Source organism: Paralichthys olivaceus, chromosome 9 (assembly GCF_024713975.1).
Source record: "Paralichthys olivaceus isolate ysfri-2021 chromosome 9, ASM2471397v2, whole genome shotgun sequence".
Classification (NCBI taxonomy): Eukaryota; Metazoa; Chordata; class Actinopteri; order Pleuronectiformes; family Paralichthyidae; genus Paralichthys; species Paralichthys olivaceus.
The window spans coordinates 1385649-1409192 of record NC_091101.1 but is presented as its reverse complement, the minus strand read 5'-3'; the positions used below and the strand labels follow the sequence as shown (position 1 = coordinate 1409192).

The 23544-nt window shown below is 39.3% G+C and overlaps 1 protein-coding gene across 2 annotated transcripts in view; it reads left to right on the top strand.

The window, feature by feature from the left end:
• Positions 1-10234: 10234 nt before the first annotated feature.
• LOC109641012 (dual specificity calcium/calmodulin-dependent 3',5'-cyclic nucleotide phosphodiesterase 1A-like) overlaps positions 10235-23544 on the top strand; it is a 55241-nt gene continuing 41931 nt past the window's right edge. The window contains exons 1-3 of one of the 2 annotated variants that reach the window (XM_069531811.1): positions 10235-10490; positions 10819-11036; positions 14386-14474. The gene's annotated coding sequence lies outside the window, so the exon portion shown is untranslated. The remainder of the gene's footprint in view (positions 10491-10818; positions 11037-14385; positions 14475-23544) is intronic. The other variant, XR_011244085.1, reaches the window with a different exon arrangement.

Sequence of the window (23544 nt, the reverse complement as noted above, 5' to 3'; positions counted from 1 at the left end):
AAGGTTTAAGTAGTTCCTCCAGCTTGTGCAGTTTGGCAAGCTCCTGGTCAGTCAACATAGCAACCTTGCTCTTTTGCTGCGCCAGGGTAGTGGTCAGTGGAGATTTGTTTCTCTGGATCCTTTTTACCATCTCCAGCGTAGAATTCAATCTTGTTGCAATGTCCTGAGCAAGTGATTCTTGCTTAAGTCTGTGTGCAACTTGCTGTTCGTTTAATTCCTGAGCGTTAGATGGACTATGCTTAAAGTGCCCGACAATCTTGCGACATCTGACCAGAACATTTTCAAATCCACTGTCTTTAAGTGAGACTGTGACCGTTCTTTGCAGACAGTGGGCCATGCAAGGCAGGTGTTCAAATTTAAGTAGCCTCGCGGCAGCAACCATGTTACAGGCGCTGTCAGTGCCGACTGTGGTCAACTTTTCCTTGATTTCTCATTCGTTTACAACATCCAGAAAATGGTTAGCACATGCCTCGGCATAATGTCGCTCCTTGGTTTTACTCACAGTAAGTGCAAATGACTGCAGAGTCCAGTCTTGATCAATGAAATGCACTGTGCCCAAATAATTGTCATTGTTGACAGACGTCCAGTGGTCACCTGTGAGAGTGATGTGCTTTGCTTGCTCAAGCATGTTCGTCTGCTGTGCCCTTTCATCCTCATCCAATGTGTGTATTCTTGACACGATGGTTCCTCTCGAGGGTAAATAATAAGCGGTATCTCCCGATGCAACACAAATTACTTCTCTCAGTCCATCATCCTCTACTGTGTTAACTGGGCGGCAGTTTTTAACTATCCAAGGAATTGGTTAACTTTTCACTTACAGGTTTCGTTATTCGCCCACGAGTGCCACACTCCTGTAGTGTAGACTGGCAATGTCCCGTGGAGGTAATTTCAGCAGGGTTTTTGCTTTGAGGTGATACCAAGCGGTAACATCCCGGGCTAAGCGATGGGGCCAATGCGGAAGTGCAAAAAACTGCAGTTCACTGGGTGGCCACTTTAGAGCAGAATTAAACCTGTTTTCAGCCTGGTTCAAAAAACGGTTTTAGTCTCAATCAGTAAGTTCTTCCTTCATGACAACTGTGGGGGGGGGGTAATTTTTTTCTATTATCACTTGATTGACACGTGACGTCACAGTTAGCTCGTCTCTCTGGCTGTTAGCCTGTGGTCTGCTCTGCTTCACCTGAGCTAACAGGCTAATCCCCATCACCGAACACGAGCAGAGTCTGTGGAGGAGTTTTCACTCACATGTCGGATGAATATTATCATTTGCTGTTCGGCTGATTTTCCTGACAGAGAAGTCGAAGACGGCCGTGCTCCAGTGTCTGTGGTGAGTAAAGTACTGTATTTTATTTACGTGTCAGTATTGACGAGCAGGTATCATTGTCTCTGTACCTGGCTGGTTAGCTTAGCTCCGCTTACCTCCAGGCAAGATACCAGCAGTAATGGCGATGCTAATGGGAGCGACGGGAGTTATTAAACCGACATGAACCGGTCCACACGGCAGGGAGAGAAGCGTTAGAGTTTATGGTGATAAATCTTTTAAACTGAAGGCGACTGTGTGTTTAGTGAATGAGCTCCACCAAGTTAGATATCTAACGTTATGTAAAGTTGTTCAGCCCGCCAACCTATTTGGCTTGACTACGTTACTGTGAGTAACTTCAGTATTCATGTTTTATTAGATCATTGTTTCAGAAATAACGTTAGTGCAGCTGCTGCAGTGTGGAACTTGTTGAGCTGGACTTTATTTATTACCCCATTCATTAATATTACCACAAACCTAGATTATCATACTGCAGGAGCCAGGAACAGATTTAGTGTGATACACTGAAACGTGAACTTGTGACTCAGATATCCTGCACCCATGGATGTCCAACATGAGGAGACAGAACTGGACTTCAACAAGACTGAACAAAATGCATGATGCATTACATTATATATGCAATACTTTTAATGTGAAAGAACTCCATACTGCACATTCATTGTCTTGGTAGTACACTGTTTAATCCCAAACCATATTCAAATACATAGTTGAATATCCACAGAACATAAGGACACAGACTTTGTTTGAAAGTAACACTTATCTCTGCAATAATGCCATACTTTTATGTTTCCTGTCATTTTATTAGGGATGGACGATCCTGAGGGACACAGCTGTGCTGACCGTGTTCTGTCTCTTATGGCAAAAAAGAAAAGAAAACACTGTTTTTATCTAGAGTTTATCAAATCAGAAAGTAAAAGATGAACATTGTTGTGATAACAGTGTTAATTTTACCAACCATAATGGATATAGAAATTGACTCAATATTATCCATGACACTTTGCAATGACTGCCAACTGTAAGCAGCTGCAGGTCATCTTTAGTTGAGGGAGGAACACATTAATTGTTGTGCAGATGAAGCTTGTGCAGGTCGTCCTCATGTTGACCAGCCTGAAGCTGCCGATCTCCACCATGTTGCTGCTGCCACAGTGGATTCTGAGAACATCAGGTGTTGCGGTGCTTCATGAAATGAAAAAAGTCACTTTAAAGGATATTTTATGCTAAAATCATTGTCACATCTGTAGATATTAAGGCACAGAGGAGAAACACGATTATTTACAGATACTGTAGAAGACAATAATTAGAATACTTTTTACACATGTAATATCAGCTGTGTTAAGCAGCCAAGACTGGTACTTACAGTCTATTCTGTGTTCAGCAGGTGGAAGCGCCACAGATTTCAGCCAAACAAATGTATTAAAAGAAATAAATATTGTACAAATATATAAATTGTCTTTCTACCACATCTGTAATATTCAAGGTGATAATCTCTCACAGTGCTGTTGATAACAGTCCACATCAAGTCCCTCAACTTCTTTCAGTGTGAAAACAGATACATATATAATAAATATGAGAACTGTTTACAACAGTAGTATGTGGAGATTATAATCACATCTAAACTGTTATATAATTACACATCTGCACAGTCTAATTCACTGTGAATTCCTTATCAGGCTAAAAAAAGAGGTTGTAATAGTAATGGTGGTTATACGAGCCTGTATCAGAACATTTACTATCACATGCAACTTACACATGCAGCTTATTAATATTAACTTATCAAAATAACAATCAAATGGCAACACACAACTCTTTACTATAGGTAGTTAACTTGCTTCAAACTTCATTAGACGTGTTAAATAAACGGTAAATTACCACAATAACATCAAAAACCACTTCAGGCATGTAAACATAGGTAGTATGATTATGTTAATATATAAATCAATAGGTTTTGTTATATGGTTTCAGGGTAACTTACCTTTGTTCGGTTCATTGTTTTCACTCTTCAGAAACCAACGGGTGACGTCATGGACACTAAGTCCATCTTTATATACAGTCTATGGGTGATACGCTAAAGATGTGTTACTTCTGTGGTAATTAAATTCAGCTTTGCAAACTGTGCAAATTGCCTTGGTTTTGTCCAATGACCCGTCGGGCAACTTTTCAAAACGAAACTCTCCCCCTAAAAGTCTGTCCTTATCCATCTTTCCACCATAGACTCCCCTTTAGTTAGGATAGAGGTTTGCCCGGTTTGCCCAGAAGTAGCTCAGCCGTGGCTCAGCGGTAGAGCAGGTCGTCCAATAACCAGGAGTTGGTGGTTCAATCCCCACTCCTACTGCGACTCCTTGGACGTGACGGTTACTTTCTTCTACCGGCAAAGCGTGCAAGACGAGATCGCGTGTGATATCACAATAATTAACATGGCAATCAGTGGCAGTTCTACATTGTTTTCCCCCCCGGGCCAGACCCCCTCCGAGCACAGAAGCTTCTGTGCACCGTGCGGCACCTTCTCAGCAAGCAGTGGCGCTTGCAGGGGGTGCCAATTTCCCACACACTGTGACATGATAGGTAATAGAAAACAGTTTTGCGGTGCAGATGATTTTTTTTTCTAAGTGCTCGTGCCGCCCCCCACGTAAAATGAAAAAATGCCACCCCGGGCAGCTGCCCGGTTCGCCCGTGCCTAAAACCGCCACTGCTGGCAATATATCTGCAGTCAAAGTCACCCGGCAGGTTGAGATGGGATGGCTCAACTTTGAGAGCAGCACTTATCACCAAATCAGAACAAGAAATGAAGGTGGAACACAGCATCTGTCAGTCCAGAAATCAGTAACTATGGGTGAGCTGCTGGAGACAGGCATAGACTTTTTTTTCCAAATGGACATTCGTCCAAAGGACCGATGGAAGACTTCGAGTTTGATGTTCGTGATTATAGTCACAATGTAGTATCCCCTGAAGTAACAGTGGGCCAGTCGTATGAACAGAGTAAAATACGAATGTTGCGCTTCTACACAAACTCCAAGGCTAAAGATTTAATGCTTATCTCTGCTGAATCATCGGACTCTGAGCCCACATATGAGAGGCCAAAGAAGGTAATTTTTTTTCTCTTTTAATTTTTGTTTTGACACAATTGTAATATAATTTGTAGATTGTAGATTAGCATGCAGGCCTATGTCCGATTTTAAATAGAAATAGCAGATGTGTTGGGGATCTAAATTGATCCATAAGGTCTTTATTGAAATAATTTAACTGTAAATCTGGAAACTGTGCAACAGCTGATCTGTATAGATATAGGTAGAACAGAGAATATTAATAATCATCAAATCCTGTCTGATCTTGTTAATGAAGCTACCTTGATCAGCACCGTGCATGCATAAAGGCACACATCAGCATGTTTCTCAGTTTTGAGACACGTATCAGCTGCCTTGTGATGCTGCAGCCAGCTGTCGACTACAAACAGAATAGGGTGAAGTTACTGAGGGGGCAGTTATAGCAAATATAGCACAACATATGCAGTGGGAAGCATCAAGACCACTGTTTCAAAATGAAACAATGTATTTATTAAAATATCATTAGGTATGTAGCGGGTCCCGGCTTGGTCCCCGCTGACAGATGTATAGATAACCCTCTGATAGGAGATTTCTGGAAAAGTAATACAAAAATCAGCGAAGCAGGACACTGTTGCTCCTTCTCCATTCATCAGGATTATCTTTATTCTCAAATTCATTTGAACTTTTTGACTGCAATCATGAATTATTTCTGTTATTCTGTCTGCATTACAGCACTGGGAGTTACCATTTTTAGTTAACATTCACATTAAATGTCTATTTTTACATATTTTCAAGAAATAAACATCAAAATTTGTATTAAGCCAGAGATAAACATCTTCCCTTTTAATCATGTCATCTCTCTAACATCAATCATGTATGCACTTTACCCTTACACACATTATCTTTCTTCTCTCCTTTAAAGGGTATTATCTTTATATACTTGTACATAAAGTACGTTAAATACATTAAGTGCTCACTTAATATAACAGAAAACCTCCCTTGCAGTTAAACTGTTTCACATTTACACTATTTGAACACGACTAAAATAATAAACATGGCTGGCCCATAGCTTGCCACTTTAACCCGTGAACTCGAACTCTTTCATTATTTTATGTGTGTGCCCGCCAATAAGACTGCAGCCGTAGCTGAACTTTAACTGCACATTAACATTAAACATTTTGAGCAATGAACCACACACATACAAATGATTTTCACACATACAACTGATTTTCACACATTCATACATACAGGTAATAACCCACAAATGCCCAGGAGCCGAAAGAAACAAATAAAAGTAGACATTTGGCTACGGCGTCGGACGCCATTATCTCCACCCCAATCATCACGTACCATTTACAACGTACACTTCACTTTATTTACAGACTTAATGAGCTTTCCGCTTATGGACCACACATCACCAGGGATTCATTTTAGCTTCTAAACATCTAAAGTCACAGGAAAGGTGAGTAACTAACCTGGAAAAGTAATACAAAAATCAGCGAAGCAGGACACTGTTGCTCCTTCTCCATTCATCAGGATTATGAGCCCCGCCTTCGAGCTGCATTGCCAAGAGTCCCCGGTGACGCTGCTGGTAAGTGCTGCCACCCAGTGTCCATTTCATGCAACAGTCTCTGGTCATATTGTGGAGCAGTAGGTAAATGACTTTACTGCTCTGCTCTGCTCTGCTCTGCTCTGCTCTGCTCTGCTCTGCTCTGCTCATGCCATCGCTCTCTCTCACTCTCTCTCCCTCTCTCTCCCTCTGTCACTGACTTCACTTCCCTGCTGTCTGCCACTGCTTTCTATAGTTTGATACATGTTTGTTTTTACCAGTTTCCATCCTATTTGTATCCCGTCCCCTGCCAATCTGCAGGGGACACAAATGTAAATTCATCATAAATTTTACTGCAGCTAAGATGTTAGAAGAAGGCAACGGCAACATTTGATGTTAACTTTCCGTATACCAAAAAGCTGCAAAGATATGGTAATAATTATCAATCATTATATCATTCAAATTTATTTATATAGCACGGTATCACAACAAACAATTGTCTCAGGGCGTTTTATTTACGCATGGCTGCAGAATAGAGGGAATTATCTCCTTGAATTTATCAATTTTGTTATCGGACAGTAACCGACTATGGGAAAATTTTTTACTCGCCTGAGTACAGTTGCTAGCTAAATTCAAATGAGAGAAGGAAACTAGAAAATCTCTCCTGCCGATACATTTTGAATGGGTGCCTTTTGGACGCCGCTCCTCCACACAGAGAGACGCATATTATCCAGGTTTACATGAAATCCAATTTCAGACAGACATTTCCTTTAAGACGAACGACAGAGACCCTGAGAGAGAGAGAGACGGTGAGAGCGAAAGACATTTCCAAAAGCTGCTTGATTTTATAATCATGCATGATCCAGGTCGGTGACAGACTTGACCAATTTCAGAGAGACAGAGAGAAACCATGTTGTAAGGTCTTATCACCATCCATGGCATTTAAATTTAAAAATTCAGGCTTCCTGGGAACATCCTGTAACTATTTGTGGATTTCATTTTGAAAATCCAGACTCTTTCGGGCTTCCTGGTAAGGTCTTGTCATCATCCAGGACTTTTATTTTGAAAAACAAGCATCTTTTAGACTTCCTGGGAACATTTTGTAACTATTTGGGCATTTTATTTTGAAAATCCAGCATCTCTTAGTCTTCCTGGGAACATTCTGTAACTATTTGGGGGTTTTATTTAGAAAATTCACTCTTTTTCCCGCACCGAGAGATGTCAGAGTGACATGTGTGCGTAGGAAACAAACTCTTGTTTCACCAGATGTAAAAATCATGTCTGTCGGACTCTGTTTGTGGCTAGGAGAAGTGTTTAAACACAAAAAAGTTGCTGAAAAACTGCCATTTTCAGCCAAAAAATGACTTGACTCCCATGCATTTGGTTTTCGGTATTTTTGCGATTTACGAATGAACCGTTTGATGAATGTCTTGGAAAAGTCATAGCACACCGATCGAGAAAAATGCGCATGGTTTGATGTACTTTGTGTGAATGTGCGTCAAACTTTGTGGGAGGAGTAGCAGAACGAAAGTTTACAGAAGCGGAAGAATAATAAGCCCGAGCAATAATAATATAGGTGCCAATGCATTGCATGGGGCTTCGCCCCCAGCTGGCAAGGCACCCATTATGATCTGATAGTAAATGGTTGGAATCACACACTACTAGATTCTCAACATCAATGCCATGTGTCAGTATAAGGTCTAAGGTGTGGTTTAAGTTATGAGTTGGTTTATCTACGTGCTGACTGAAACCAAATGAATCTATCAGAGAGTTAAATGCACCTCTAAGGCTATCATTTGCTTCATCAACATGAATGTTAAAGTCACCCATGATGATGATTTTATCTGCACTAAGGACTAGTTCTGACAGAAATTCTGCAAATTCATATAGAATGTATCTGATTATATGTTTGTTTGTTTGTTTTTTCATATTATTATCTACAGAGAGCCGAACCAATTATCAAATCAAGACCAAGACCAACAACTCCTGAGATGAGTGACACAGAGGTCCTGCATCAACTATCTTCTGATTATCCTGACAGTCATACTCAGCAATCAACAAGGAGGCATGGATCTGAGGCTTTGCTATTTCAAATCAAGACAGACCAGATGTTAAGTGATGAGTCGAGTACCCCTCTTGTCCTTGCCACCCAAGCATCTCTTGAGGACTTTGAAGTAAACTTTGGACCCAATATATGCTGATCAAGACTTCACCCTTCCCTGCAATCCAGATGACTTGGACCCCTCAGCAGGTATAGGGTAGGTCTAAGTTATAACAGTGCAGCAAAATATTACTGCAATTACTGATTCGACTCCATAAAGATCCCTAGGAGTGAATGGAGGCATGCCTGCTGGACAACCAAATGGAGGAAACCAAGTTAAGGAATCCTTCATTAATCTGAAGAATCCTGCATTTGAAATCAACATTTCTGTTGGCTACTGAATTAAGATAAGTTTAGCCATCCATATATTTCAAGAGCTTTGTCCAAAAATTTAACTGGACTGGGCTTTCAGGGCAGGGAAACAGGAATCATCACAAAAACCCAGACCGATAATTGTGAGATTTCTACAGCTGAAGGATAAGATGGCTGTTCTGAATAAAAGAAAGTATTTGAAGGGATCAGGCATCTACATCAACGAGGATTTCACTGAGGCCATCCGACTGAAGAGGAAAGAACTACTCCCAGCCATGAAGGCAGCAAGGGAGAGAGGTGATATTGCATATCTGAGATATGACAAACTGATTGTCCATATACCTTTGCAAAAACAACAAGGACAATCAAGCACCCAGAGTCCGGGCCACTAGTTTTCACTATCTGGTCATTGTCTTCTCAGGGTATTTCAAACACACTCTATGGACAATAACAAATCTGATTTTGTTGCACAAAGTTTTGTGCCTTTTGAATCTGTTGCAGTTGACTCTTATTATTTTGATGTTTATTCTGACACACATTTTTTTTTGATATATCTAAAATGTGAAGCTTTTACAATGAAACTGAATGAAACAACATATGTGATTCTATGTCTTCTGATACATTCTCTACTTTTCATTTGAATATAAGAAGTCTTCCCAGAAATTATGATACATTTATTCATTATTTATCAAAACTTAAACATACATTTTCTGTTATTGCTTTATCAGAAACCTGGCTTACAGAGGACTCAAAGAAAAAATTCAAATTGCCAAATTACAACTCTGTTCATTGTGTTAGACAAAATAGACCTGGGGGTGGTGGATCTCTGTTTATTCACTGTGATTATAGATTCAAAATAAGGCATGATCTTTTTCTGAAGTCAGATACATTTGAAGTGTAGTCTTTGTTTATAGAGCTTGTGGGGATCGTTGGAGCTTAAAACATTATAGTTGGTGTTATTTACCGTCCTCCTGATCAAGTAATTAAAGACTTTAATGAAAGTCTGTCAAATTGTCTTGATCGGATAAATAAAGAGGACAAAAATGTTTACATCCTTGGAGATTTTTATATAAATCTTTTTAAACATAATACAGATACCTTTATTGGTGAGTTTCTTAATATTCTTTATTCTAGTTATTTTTTTCCTCTTATTCATGAAGCTACAAGGGTCAAAGATAATTGATCAACCTTAATTGACAACATCCTAACAAACTCTCTGAGTGATGTCATTAAGTCTGGGGTTTTGTGCTTAGACTTGTCAGATTGTTTCCCCATTTTTCATTTATCTAAAATACATATTAGTCAATTCAAACAAGTTGTTAATACAATGCACAAAAGGATTTTGTCTAAATCAAATATACTTAAATTAAAAGAACTGCTTGCCAGTGTTTCTTGGGATGACGTATATGATGAGAAAGATGCCGAGTTTGCATATGAAAAGTTCATGAAGGTTTTTGGCTCTAGTTTCAATAAGAACTTCCCTTCTGGCAAGTCTAAGAGATTTAGTAAAGATTTTAATAAGCCTTGGTTTACAACTGAATTACTGAAGCAGTTAAGGAAAAAGAATAAACTTTACAGAAAATATTTTTCTAATCCCTCTCCTCTAAATCATGGTGTGTATAAATCTTATAGAAATTAATATATTCACTCTATTAGATCTGTAAAAAAACTATATTTTAGTGAAAAATTTGAGCGATGTTCAAAAGATATTAAGGCAACATGGCCAACCATTAATCAGTTGCTACTAAGGCTGCAGAGTTACCTACAGAGTTTCTTGATGGTGAAAGGTCTCTTAATAATCCGTTGTGTAACCCACAGTTAAATATGAATAAATACAAACAATTTATTAAAATGCATAAATAGGATAAAACAGTTAAAATGCCACAATTGAATAAATAAGAGCAATTTAAAACAGGTGTGATAATAATTTAATGGGAATGTTTAAGGTAAGCTTATATGAAGTACTGTCCCTTTAAGAGATCCATGGTGCTTTGCTCTGTGACCTTTTGTGACGCAGCTTGCTTGCAGAACGGACCGGAGAGTAGAGGAGATTAGCAGAAGAATTGACAAATCAACACTTTTCTAGAGAGTGATTTAAGACTTGAGAAATAATACCTGTGTGGTTGGTGATTCACAAGAGCAATATCTAATCAAACTACAACGGTTTTGGTGAGTTTCAACTTGTTTTACCGTAACTCTGTTAGTAATTGTTGCACCTGTCGGCGCTAGCTAAGCGCTAACGGCGCTAGCCGAACGCTAACGGCATAACTGTGGAGGAAGCTATTAACTCAAGCTGTTTAACTGCTAACATTTTTGGTTAAGAAAATTGCTTGAGAGTGTATGGCGTGTTGTTAATTGATGAGGGTTATATTGTGTTCGGAGGAAAAGTTAAGTCTTACTATGTGCAGCAGTAATGTTATGACGCAGTAGTTGTAAAATTTATTGATTTGATTTATATTGACAAATTGACTCATTTCTCTTATGACCTGTTATACAGGTCAGGTTTTTTTTGAGCTATTGTTCCCGTTTGAAGTTAAAAGCAGAGGAGTTGCTTCTGTGGAGTGAGCGTGTGTGCGAGGAGACTGCATACACGCCCAGGACACAAGATGGCGAGCCAAACCCGCGGACTCATTTTCTAGAGACTGTTTATCTTCATCGTGCTAGTGAGGCGATCCACCGCACGAGGATGGACTGTCGGTAAACCCTGCCAGAGCGGTAGGAGTGTTGGATTATATTCTTCCCCCTTTGAACTGAACTTTGATTTGATCTGGAGTACCAGAAACTGAGCTCTGAACTGAAGCACTGACCTTTGAATGCTGAGTTGTATAGTGTTTTGTACTTTGTTCTTCATAACTTTCATTGTTGTGATTAGAGGTATAAGTGTTATGCTTTGATTCAGAAATGTGTGATTAATCTCACTTATGTGAAAAGGAAAAATAGTTAACTCAAGAAGATAATTAAACTAAAATAAATTGATCTCAAATAAGAAAGTAACAGACTGGTCTAATATAACTAATCTATCTAAACTAAATGAACCATCTAACTAAGGTGGGTTATCTGAATCTCCAACCTAGGAAATAAACTGAGGTGAGAAGAAAAGAGGTGAAATTAAAAAGATTTATTGCTGATACCTGCAGGTCATTGAATTGTTAAATGTGTGTTTTACCTTTTGAATATTTTCAGTAAAGTGCCGGCTTTTGTATTTAAGCTACCTGGTCTCTGGCTCAATCTTATTTGTTACCCCACTCCATTAGAACCTAGAACTAGTCCAGTAGCGTAAATATTGTGTAATGGTGATATAAGTGCTACATTTGGATATAGCTGAACAATTTAATGATTTTTTTGTTAATATTGGGCAGGAATTGGCAAATAAAATCCCTCCTTGGAATGGGAGTCCCTTGGACTTTATTCCAAAAACATATCCAAAGATTTCATCTTTTAAGCCTCCTACCTTTGAGGAAATAAGTGAAATAATCGACAAACTAAAAATTTCATCAGCTGGTCATGACAACATTCCAGCTTTTCTTGTCAAGGAGGTGAAACAACTTATATTGCAACCACTTTTGCAAATTTTTTCTTTGACAGGCACTGTGCCTCAGGACTTAAAGATTGCCAAGGTCATTCCTTTGTACAAAACAGATGATCCCTGTTGCTTTAATAACTATAAACCAATATCAATTTTGCCATGTTTCTCAAAAATACTGGAAAAATTAATTTACAGAAGGATTATCCTACATTTAGACTCTATTGCAATTCTTTATAAACACAAATATGGTTTCCGTAAAAATCACTCTGTTTATGTCACACTTCCTCACCTGATGGAAAAGGTATATCTGCTCTAACTAATAATGTATTTATTTGTAGTATTTTTATAGACTTGTCAAAGGCATTTGATACCGTCAATCATTCTATTTTATTGGGAAAAAATGCATAAATATGGCTTTCATGATCTTACACATAAGTGGTTAGGTAATTATTTATCTGATTGAAAGCAGTTTGTTTGTGTCAAGGGTTGCAATTCTAATATGGCTGGACTACTCTGTGGGGTACCGCAGGGTTCTATTCTTGGACCTTCATTATTTCTAATCTATATTAATGATTTGGCAAATGTTTCTTTTTTCTCCAATTATGTTTGCAAATGACACTACCTTAATTCTTTCTCATTCCAATTTCAATATTCTGATGAAAGGCAAATGCTGTCTTAGCTGCATATGCTGCTTGGTTTAAATTAAATAAATTATCTTTCAATGTTAAAAAATCGAATTATTTTTGGAGGTAAAAGGTTATACCCTAAAGATTTATGTCAAATTAAAATTGAGTTTATGGAGATGCCTAGAGTTAAGCCGTCGACGTGACGCCGTCATTGAGCATTGGAAGTTCTGCGTCGAGGGAACGCGTTGCTCTGCAATTCACCGCCATGCCGCTAGGGGTGTGTGTTTGTGTGGTTATAGCCGAATCCTCGCTTTTTCTTCCGTAAAGTAAACAACAGTAAATAATGGCGACCGAGGTGGAGCAGCTGTATTTGGAGTTGGAGCTCATCAATATTGAAGAACAAATGCTTATATTGCAAATGTTGAAGCGCAGGCGACAAAGAAGACGTTTGCGGAGGTAGTCTGTACGACGAGGAAGAAAGAGCGGAAAAAGAAACTGCCGGAACTCACGTTCAGAGTGGACAATCACAGCGCTTGCGGTCCGTGTCAACGCGACGCGTAGTAAGGATTTTTTGGAGGTGCGCGTCAGGCTACGGCGTAGGGGTCGACGGCATAGCTACGGCGTCGACGCGACGCAGAAGCATAAACTGTGCTTTACATCCACTAGATTCTTGGGAATTATTGTTGATGAAAACTTAAAATGGAAAAATCAAGTAGACTGGGTTACCAAAAAAGTGAATAAATCAATTGGGATAATAAGGAGGGTTAGTCATCTCGTCTCCAGAAATTGCCTCCTCACTCTTTACTATAGTTTGATTTATCCGTATGTCTCCTACTGTAATATACTGTAGTTTGGGCAAGTACATTTCCTACTACCCTTCACAAAATTCTGCTCCTTCAGCCCGCTTTATTAGAATTGCAACCTGTTCCGAATCGTATGCTGCATCCATTCCTTTATTCAAAGGACTTGGAATCCTTACTATTTATGACATCAATATACTTTAAATCTGTGTTTTTATTTATAAGATATATAAAACTAAAGGACATACTGAGCAGTTTATGTGCTATTTAAGGCAAATTCACAGGTTCATTCTTATGCAACTAGGCAAGCTGCAGATCTTCACCATCCTCAATTTCGAACAAGTCAAGCTCAACTCTCCATACGTTATAGGGGTGCTAAACTATGGAATAACTTTTCACATCTGGCATTGAAATTTTATACTATTAAACATTTTAAAAAGGCTCATTTAATTGCTGGTTTATAGCTGGTTCTCTATAGTACTTTTGTCTTAGTTTGCTTACATGTTCATTCTTTGAATTTTTATTATTTAATATTTCTTTCATTACTTAAATATGCACTATACTTAAATGGGTTATTTGATGTTTTTTTTCTTTTTTTGTTGTTGTTTTGTGTTTTTTGTTTTGTTTGTTTAAATTGAATCCTGTGGTTTATTTTAATTTTCTTAGGTGGAGGCTTTATATAAGTCTGTCTGAGCTTTTTGCCTCTCCCTGCACTGATCTTTTTGGTCTTTTCTCTGTATTTATATTTATCTATATATCAAGTGCTAAATAAATAAATAAATAAAAATAAATTCCTTTAAAGATTTCCCCCCAGTTCTTCTGTCTACAAATCACAAAAACAGTGACATATTGTCACCCCATCTTTTATCATCCAAAGCTGATGTTTTGAGATTACTTTTTCATCCAAACATTTAAAAACAAAAAGATGTCCATGTAATGTCATATAAAACAGAAAAGCAACAAATATAGAACCACAAAATAATCACAATTTTTGCATGCTAATTCATATATTGATTGTCAAAGATGTTGATTAATTTTCTGCTCACTAATGGATTAATCAATCAATAATCACATCTGATTTCTTTCTCTCTTTCTTTTTTCTTATCTTGCAGCACTCTACATTGAATGATGGGCCTGTATCATCAAGCAGTCTTCCAGCATCACTAGACCCATCTGAAAAAGAACTCCTTGTGACATTAAGGCGAGTAAACATAGTTGATGATGTCCTCAATGTCTTTATGGAACCTAAGATACTGAATGCACATCTAAAAATGGAATTCACAAAAGAGAAAGCTGTGGACAGTGATGGGGTATCAAGAGAGGCATTTTCCGCAGTCTAGGAAAATTTCTTGGAACAGTGTGAGGGGGAAGATGAACGAGTGCTCTTCGAAGAGTGTGGTTGAAAGGAAACCTGGACCACAAAATCATACCAGTCAGACTGTCACCCGCTTTTGTTCTTGCCTGTTGTCAAGGACTTAGTTCAGTGGATAAAGAGCTGTTGATTATGTCATTTGCCAGATTTATTTCACAGAACTAGCGTGCATCACTTGAAAAATCACTGCAGGGCAACATTGATGAAACTGTTGAGGAGGACTTACTTGACGTTTTTTCAAGAATGGGCTCACACTGCATGCCCTCTAGAGACAACTTGCAGGCAGCCATTTTGACAATGGCCCGCAAAGCTCTTCTTCAAGAGCAAGTTCATAATTGACTGTTTCCACAACATTATTCACAATTCTGTGCCAACACTCATAACCAAAGACAGCATAATGGGGCTTTATGAATCTAAGAGGCCAACTAACAAAAAAGTGGTCCAGGTGATAAAGCCATCAACTGAAAGCCTAAATCCACAAGAGCAGACAGCTCTTAACCACCTGCTACGGTATGTGAGAAACATTGACCAAAGAAAGCTGGAGATGTTCTTACGCTTCTGCACAGGATCCACTGTGCTTTGCAAAGACACAATTGAAGTAACTTTTAATACATTATGTGGATTAAGTCACAGACCTGTAGCACACACATGTGGAGCAGTTGTTGAGTTACAATGCACCTACCGCTCATACCCTGAATTCGTTAAGAGTTTGACCATTTCTTGTCTGGTGACTGCTTTACAATGGATATTGTGTAGTGAATGTAAGGAACCTTACACATGTCCCTCTTCTTCTGAGGTTGTTTTGGCATTTGTCTGAAGCAAACTGTTTCTACAGCAAATGGCTACTCATGGCTGTTTTTGTTGGAGTCTCATGTGGTAAACATACAGACAGTTACTTTCAACAGCAGAATATTGTTCAATAAAGAGTCTGTTTCTCTTTCATGTCTGTGCTTCGTTAGATCATCGTAATGTTAAGTGAATAAAGCATCAGATCATTTTAGTTTGTGGTCCATCTCACATTAGAGAGTGGATCTTATCTCATTCCTCAAATGCAGGTACAAATCCAATCCTTGATAAGCATCAATGATCTGAAATAAAAAGTGTTAAGTTTTGATAAAGTTACAAAAAATTAATAATAAATAAACAAAATTTCGAAGAGCAGAGAGTTGGGTGCGCAGCTTTTGCCGTGTCAGCATCTTGGACAGCTCTGGACCTAACGTCCGTTGAAAAGGACCAGCAGAGCGGTGCGCCTCCATGCTCAAAAAGCCATTTTCGCTTTTATTATGAATGATTATTGTAGGACACCACATGAATGAAAGTAATTAAGACTAGTGGACACAATGAGACATATGAGTCCCTTACAGTATTCACAACCATTCAGTGTCTGCTTATTAGAGAATGTTTAAAAAAATGTGGGCCACCATTTAAGATAAAGGTTCAACATAACATTATGATCTTAACTGAATGATACCCATGAAGCATAATTGAATTAGACTTCAGTCCAAATATGCACCACAAAACAAACCACGGTCCTTCAGGTCAGTAAAGAGAGAGATGAAGAATTCCATTGATTCTCTTCAGGGGAAGCCCCACCAACTCTCTTTGCACTGATTAGTTGTGCTCGCCCCTTCGATGTAGCTGTCAATGCCAGAGGTGTCGTGAATGTTGTTACGGAGAAAACGTTGAAAGTCTCTGACTTAAACATTCTCTGTGCCCCGGTCACCTCTTGCAATCCTTGAACAGCCACTGAATCTCTCTACTGCCTCCATGTAGTAGCCTCCAATGATTTTTGCTTCACTGCTTGTAGAGAATGCATTCATCCAGATAATTTTACGGGAAAACCCATCAATGCAGCCATTAATACAGAATGGTTTCAGTTTGTTGTATGAGTCCAAGTGCCAAATATAATTGGGCCCTTTTGCAAAATAGCTTCGGCTGTGACTTCCACACCCCTTGGGTCAAGTTCTTTTAGAATTAAGCAAACCTCTTCTTTCTTGACGCTTAATCCACAATCTTTGCATTTTGTGTACATCCACCTATACCCACAGAGCTGGCCAGATGTTTGCAGCTGTTCTTGAATGAAATTTACAACACGATCCAAAGCGGTGTATCCGTTGCGCCAAAACAGACTACATAACTTCAAAATTAGTTTTCAATGTCTTTCAGACACAACATAAAGATGACGACTTGCAAGCAAAGCAGCAATGTCCTCATAATGAAGTCCCAGGTCAAAATACAAACAAACTAACTCCTGTACTATCATTTTCATACATGCGAATGCAATAGGCTATTTTCAGGTGCGCACCTGAAACTTTTCTCGCACCTTAAAGTTTCAGGTTAAAATTTCGGTCCCTTTAGGGGCTCCGTAATACCAGAGGCTGAAGGACTGAAGCTTTAGTTGATGATAATGACAACTGAACCTCATCCAGCGATCATATGACTGGTGCCAACAGAAGGAAGACTATGGAGCAGACTATTTCAATTCAATTCAATTTTATTTGTATAGTGCCAAATCATAATATACATTATCTCAAGGCACTTTACATAGAAGATTAGGACCTTAAAATCAAAATATAAAGAAACCCAACAGTTCCCACAATGAGCAAGCACTTAGGCGACTGTGGAGAGGAAAAACTCCCTCATTAACAGGGAGAAACCTCTAGCAGAACCAGGCTGAATGGGGGCAATCATCTGCCTCGACCGGTTGGGGTGAGCAAAGAAAATGGGGGAAGGAGATCAGAGAGGGGTTGGAAAGAGGGGAGAGAAGAGAGAGGGATTGTGGGGAGGGGGGAAGTAGGTGAGAGAAAGACCGGGGACACTTGGGCGCCATCAGATCTGACATCAGATCTGACTAGTTAAAAATGGAACAACAGTGTTAAGACTGTTAATTACTGTGGATAACAGACACATTTTATATCATAATGAATTACTGCGATATTGTAATTAGTAGTAGAAGTTGTTGTCCTGAGGTTCCGGGGTCAGAGATATCTGAAATGAGAGAGAAAAAGAGAGAGAGAGACTATGGGAGTACAAAGTGAAATAGTCATTGACATGTATTAAAATAAATAAATGAGTGAATGTGGAGGGACAGAGAGAAGTGGAGAGGTGCTCAGTGGATGATGGGAGTTCCCCCAGCAGTCTAGACCTATAGCAGTATAACCAAGTGATGGTTCAGGACTCACCTGATCCAGAACTAACTATAGGCTTTATCAAAAAGGAACGTTTTAAGTTTAACTTTAAATGCTGAGATGGTGTCTGCCTCCCGAACCCAGAGTGGGAGTTGGTTCCACAGGAGAGGAGCCTGGTAGTTGAATGCTCTACCTCCTCTTCTAATCTTACTGACTCTTGGAACCACAAGAGAGCCTGTGTTTTGTGAACTAAGTGATCTATTTGGATAATATGGTGTTATCAGCTCTTTGATATATGAAGGTGCTTGATTGTTAAGGGCTTTATATGTGAGGAGCAGGATTTTGAAATCTATTCTGAATTTTACAGGGAGCCAATGTAGAGAAGCTAAGACAGGAGTAATATGATCTCTCGTTCTAGTTCCTGTCAGCACTCGTGCTGCGGCATTTTGAACCAACTGGAGATTTTTTACCGATTTACTGGGGCATCCTGATAATAAGGAATTACAGTAATCTAATCTAGAGGTAACAAATGCGTGGACTAGTTTTTCAGCATCCTTCTTAGACAGGATGTTTCTAATTTTGTTAATATTGCGCAGGTGGAAGAAAGCTGTCCTAGAGACTTGTTTTATATACTGGTCAAATGACATGTCCTGGTCGAACATAACTCCAAGGTTCCTCACAGTTGAGCTGGAGGCCAAGCTGACACCATCCAATGTAACTATCTGTTCAGACAGTGATTCTCTAAGATGTTTAGGGCCGATTACAACGACTTCAGTTTTGTCTGAATTTAGAAGTAGGAAGTTTTGGGTCATCCAGGCCTTGATGTTCTGGAGACATTCCTGAAGTTGAACTAAGTGATTAGATTCATCATGCTTCATAGAAATGTACCGCTGGGTGTCATCTGCGTAACAATGGTAGTGTATGTGGTGCTTTCTCATGATGTTGCCTAAGGGGAGCATGTGTAAGGTGAAGAGTATTGGTCCAAAGACAGAACCTTGTGGAACTCCATGATTAACTTGCATGTGCATGGAGGGGTCATTGTTGACGTTAACAAATTGAAATCTATCTGATAAATATGATTTAAACCAGTCTAGTGCAGTTCCTCTGATCCCTATATGTTGTTCTAGTCTCTGTACCAGAATCTTATGATCTATGGTGTCAAATGCTGCACTAACATCCAACAGGATGAGTACAGAGACAAGTCCATCATCTGAGGCCATGAAAAAGTCATTAGTGACTTTCAATAGTGCTGTTTCTGTGCTGTGATGGATTCTAAATCCTGACTGAAATTTGTCCAGCAAACTGTTACTATCTAAATAATCAAACAGGTGGTTAGCAACAGCTTTTTCTAAGATTTTAGAAATGAAGGGCAGGTTTGATATGGGTCTATAATTAGCTAAAACCTCTGGATCAAGTGTAGGCTTTTTCAGCAGAGGTTTAATAACAGCTACCTTAAATGCTTGTGGTACATAGCAGGTTAACAAAGACATGTTAATCTGATTTAATATGGAACTGTCAATCAGGGGGAACATTTCCTTAAAAAGTCCAGTTGGGACCGAGTCTAATTGACAAGTTGTTGGTTTACATGATGAAACTAATGAGGTCAGTTCAGGAAGGTCAATAGAATAAAATTGGTTCAAACATAAATCTGGTTCTATGGTTTCAGGACCAGGCAATGTTTCTATGTATGTGATATTCATTGGGAGGAGGTGGTGGATTTTTATCCCTGATGGTTATAATTTTATTTGTAAAGAAGCTCATGAAATCATTGCTTCTTAGGGTTAGAGGAATAGATAGGTCAGTAGATGTGTGGCTTTCTGTCAGCCTGGCTACAGTGCTGAAGAGGAACCTGGGGTTGTTCTTATTTTCTTATCAAAAATGAATAATAATAAGTTCTGGCATTTCTAAGGGCTTTCTTGTAACACATCAAGCTATCCTTCCAGGCTAGGTGAAAGTCATGATTATTGGTGGAACGCCACTTCCTCTCTAGTTTCCGCGTCTGTTTTAGAACGCGTGTTTGAGAATTATACCACGGAGCTGATCTCCTCTGATTTGCCTTCTTCTTTTTTAGAGGGGCGACAGCATCAAGGATTGTTTTTAATGAAGCTGCTGTACTATTAACTAAGTTATCAACTAATGTGGGGGTAAAATTTTGATAACTTTCCTGTATTGTACTGACACATGACTGAGAGGTAAGTGTAGAGGGAAGCAGTTCTTTAAATTTGTTCACAGTTTTATCAGATAAACACAGACTATAATAGAATTTCTGTCCAGAATTTGTGTGATTAGTAATTGTAAATTCAAATGTAATTAAAAAATGGTCGGACAGAAGAAGGTTCTGTTGAAATATTATTAAATTTTCAATGTCTATGCCATATGTCAGAACAAGATCAAGAGTGTGATTCAAACAGTGAGTTCGTTTATTCACGTGTTGAATGAAACCAATCGAGTCTATTATTGATTTGAAAGCTGAACTAAGGCTGTTGGCAACATCTACATGGATGTTGAAATCACCTACTATAATTATTTTATCTGTCCTAAGAACTAGTTCTGATAGAAATTCAGAGAATTCAGATAGAAATTCTGAGTAAGTATAACTTTCTTTTGGTCGAGGGTTGACAGATAGGTTCGATTTAGAGATTGCTGCAACCCCTCCACCTCTGCCTGTGCTACGAGGAGTATGAGTATTAATAGCTTGGGGGCGTCGCTTCATTTAAACCTACATATTCTCCATCTTGCAGCCAGGTTTCTGTTAAACATAATAGATCAATTTGGTGATCGGTAATCAGGTCATTAATAAGTAATGATTTTTGATTGAGCGACCTGATATTTAATTAACCGCATTTTATATTTCTTTGTTTTGCTACTGGTGTATTGGCTGTGTTAATTTTGTTTAGGTTTAAATATATTACTCCTGTCCTGTTTGCTTTTGATTTAGTGAGTTTAGGTGGTCGGGGGGCAGACACAGTTTCTATAGGATATTGTGCGGGTGACTGATCGAATAGAAGCTCAGAGAAGCGTGTAAGACTGCGACTCTGCCTCCTGGGCTCAACTCTGGATTGTCACGGTGTGGACTATTTGGTGCCATTCTTCAGGATGTGAAGGAGAGACACTGGATAACAACATCCTTAATTCTTTAATGAGATGTGATGATGTCATTGAACCACCTTCATTATCCTCTGAGATGACAGACCAATATAACTTTGTGTTTGATTATCTATATTCTCAGAATCAGTCTCTTACCTTGTTGTTGTATCTCAGAGATACATGGTCCAATTTACTCCAAACTGGACATGTAAGACAGCCTGTTGACATCTACATAGAAGGCATGACTAACATCACAGCGCCTCCTGTTGCCAACAGGAAATGTCTTGTTTTTTGCATGTCAAACGCTTTGATTAATTTCTCTTCGGCCATTGACCACAACCATGTCAAACTTTGTCAGAAGGGCCTCAAGACATTGATGATGTATGCATATGGAAACTGAGTTTTCGTCGAACACCATGTTAGAGGCGTGGTGTCAAATCTCAACAAGTCACCATGGGTGTGGCAAAATAGCTGAATAGCACCCCTTAATGTGCAGCCCCGGCAACACGATTGACCGATATGTACAAAAATCGGTAGGGACATGTGGGTTTTTTTCATTATGAACAAAAAACTCTCTAGGATCGATATGCTGGACAAGTTATTCTCAAAGTGTGGTACACTAGTGGTACGCAAAATAATCACTTGATTAAATATAAATAAAATATAATAAACTTAAAATGTGAAATAGTATCCAACATATTAGAATAGCTGAAAATATCTTATCAACCGATTGCAAGAAAATGAAAGGAGATATAAATTAAGTTAACAATTTAAAAAAGTTTGCAAGTGCTTCTGGATAGCCGTATGTAGCATTCCCGCTGATATCAACGGTTATTCGCCGTTGGTAGTCTACAGGCTGTGATGGGAAGAGGTGGAGGGGGTTGACAATGCAGAGTACTGTGGTGGCAATTTCTTTGAGACAAGCACAAAGTCAAACACTTATTTCTGAAAGTTTAATTCAGCATCTGCAGATTGACTCATTAGTACACATCACTTGAATGACATGCACAATTGAGCAAAGATCATAGGAGAATCTGTGTATGTATAACTCACAGCCCCCTCCCACTTAGCATACAAGGGTATTCATTACCCTCCTTTAGTTCTATTCAGTGGAGGAGACATTCTCTCCTTTTGTTGTTTACATGTCCTTTGGACGACCCCACTGTGAGACCCCAGTTGTTTGATCCCAATCAGAGATACCATGAGAAGCCATAAAGTTGTGGTTTCTTGAGGCCATAAAACTCAAGTCTCTTAAGCCACCATCGTAAATGGTTGCCCTTTTAGATCAACAATTTGGTGAACCATTTGGTTAGTCCTCCACATACAAGTCTGCTCATGCAATTAAACATGCACAACTGTAACATTTCCATTACAGTACGAATAAACTACTGTCGTGGCTTATATCTGCGAAGGGAAGTGTGGATCAGGAGAGAGCGAGAACTGAAGAGGGTGTGTGTGAGCCGAGCACAGGTGCTAATGGTGGCTACTTTAGTGCCAATGAAGCCAGCCCCAGAACATCTGCTAGCAACAGCAAACGGCAGAAATCAGTGAGGAGATATGATGAAAATTACATTAAACATGAATTCATTTGGAGCGGGAGAGAGGAAGAGCCCAGGCCGTTCTGACCAATGACTCCATGAAACCATCGCATCTCAAACGCCATCTTACAATCAAACACACTGCACTTAAGGACAAACCAGTGGAATTTTTTTTAAGAAAACGTGATGAACTGAAGCAGGTAAAGTCCACCATTCGGTCCTATGGTACACCCATAACCAAAGCACAGGAAGCTTCATATCGTGCCAGCCTCTGGATCGCCAGAGCCAGTAAGCCGCACACAATCGGGGAACAGCTGTGTTTACCTTTAGCCAAAGAGATGACACGGATCATGTGTGGAGAGAAAGCTGCCAGAGTTAAACTTGGTGCCTCTTACAAATGACACTGTGAAAAGGAGAATAAAAGACATGGCTGACGATGTTAAAAAGACACTGATTGAGCGCATTAAGAAAAGTCGATATTTTGCCATACAGCTTGACAAGACCACAGATGTTGCAAATTTGGCTCAGGAGGATTTTATGTTCTGTCAGTCACTTGAGACCAGAACTAAAGCAGAGTACATATTCCAAGTACTGAAGGCGCGAGGGCTATGACAGGTCGTAACAGCGGGGTAGCATCTCGATTTCCAAGAGGTGGCACATGAAAAGGCAAGAACTGCATTTAAGTTCAGTACAGTTTTATTTAACTTTTAAAGGGAGAGTTGTTTTTTTTTTTTTCAACCTGGTCCTTATTTCCAGCATATGGTATGTAGATCTACTCAGCCATAAAGGTTTGGAGTAACTTCGATCCACACGCGATCTGCATATATCCATACACCGCAAGGGTTCGGGGCATCCACAATACAGCCTCTAAATAACGCATTATCTGCCATGAAACTCTTTATTTACTATGAATCGCCAGCACTAGTCCCCTGCGAGTCTCGCCAGCCTCGGAGCTAGCGTTAGCTTAGTGAGTTGCTTTGTTTACATCCCGGGCTTTCACTGGGGTGACGTCACTGAGGCGCGCAGCCGCAGCTCAGCTGACGATCATCTGTGTTTGTTTACACAGTTTTCTGCTGCTAGTTTTGTGCAACATGGCAGAACACTTATCAGGTGCTTTACTTACAGTATTCTTTTAAAGCAGCTGTG